Genomic DNA, 1407 nt, shown 5'->3' with positions numbered 1-1407 from the left:
CCCCTCTTGTGCGGACATGTCAAACAATGAATGAAACAGAAATGAGTTTAACATTGATGAGGAGCCTCTTTAAAACACTACTTTTACAGCCCTAATCCCTAATTGACACCTAAGCAAAAAACTCAAAAAATGGACCAAAATAACATAAGTATGGACCAAAATAACATAAGTCCTAATGCACTGGATTGCTTTGAGGAGGGAAAAAAAATAAATAAATAAATAAAAATGGAAGAGCTGGTGAAGGGGTCTGGCAAGACCCACACACTGTGAGTCTGCCGTGGGTCTCACCTATCTCCTACCCTGGTTTTCGGCCTTTAGGTGATAAAATCTTTAAAGGGTTAACTTTTCACTTCTAGGTTTTAGTTTTGAATACAAAATCAAGTTTTGAGACATTATAAACAAGTTTTGAAGCATTATAAACGGATTTTGGACATTAGAAACGAGTTTTTAGGCGGATTTGAGGCGGGTCAGACCCGTGGGTCACGCCCTATGCCGTGGGTCACAGGGGTCGTGGCATGGGTTTTCCTTGGTTCGCCAGGTATTTCTCATTTTGATTTGGTGTGGGTGAGTTCATTTTCATTTTTTGCATGTTTGTTAAATGGATGATGTGACAAATGGTGATTGGGTGCTGTAAAAGGACTGATTTGCAGACCAACCGGACCATAGGGGCTCTCAACAGAAATATGAGTTGATAGCATATTTTTTCAAATTATCAATTGTTTTTAAATTTTATATATTTAATTATTTAATTAACATTGGAACACCTCTCATGTAAAGTATTTTAACTAAAATAAAAGATAAATTAAGGAGTTAATGTTTAAATTATGAATCTTTGATCTAATATATATTTTCGGTGATGGCTTGATAGCTAACTCGTTTGTCCAAGATATGCAATCATGGAGCCCATAGGAAAGGTTTGAAAAAAATTTATGCTGAGTCTATGACCCAAAAATACATGAATGCGTCATTTTGTGCTTATACTCGTTTGGTAGAGTTTCTTTATTGGCCCACAAAGTGTTGGCCCATACAAGCTTAGGGACAAGCTCGAGTCTGCATATTTGGAACAGAGTAACTATTATCTTAATGTTATCTCACCTCATTAATGTGACAGTGTCAATTAGTCTTTAATTTTTAATTATTATTTTTTAAATAATAACTGATCCAATAACCAATTAACACTATCACGCCAGTACGATAAGATAAAAGTGTAATTTTTAAAGACAAAGAGCCCAACAATTTTGTTGTCTGAATTGCTAACAATTCGAGTAATAATTGTGAGACAGTTTCTATAGAACCCACCCATTCAAAAAAGTTTTAAGCAGTTAGTCCACTTACTAAAACAGGCCGACCTCACATAAACTATTTCGTATTTGCTATTCAAATAGCTAACGAGGGAGATGATATTTA

The sequence above is a fragment of the Corylus avellana genome, chromosome 2 (genome assembly GCF_965113065.1).
Source record: "Corylus avellana chromosome 2, dhCorAvel1.hap1.2, whole genome shotgun sequence".
NCBI lineage: Eukaryota > Viridiplantae > Streptophyta > Magnoliopsida > Fagales > Betulaceae > Corylus > Corylus avellana.
This window is presented reverse-complemented; position numbering follows the sequence as displayed.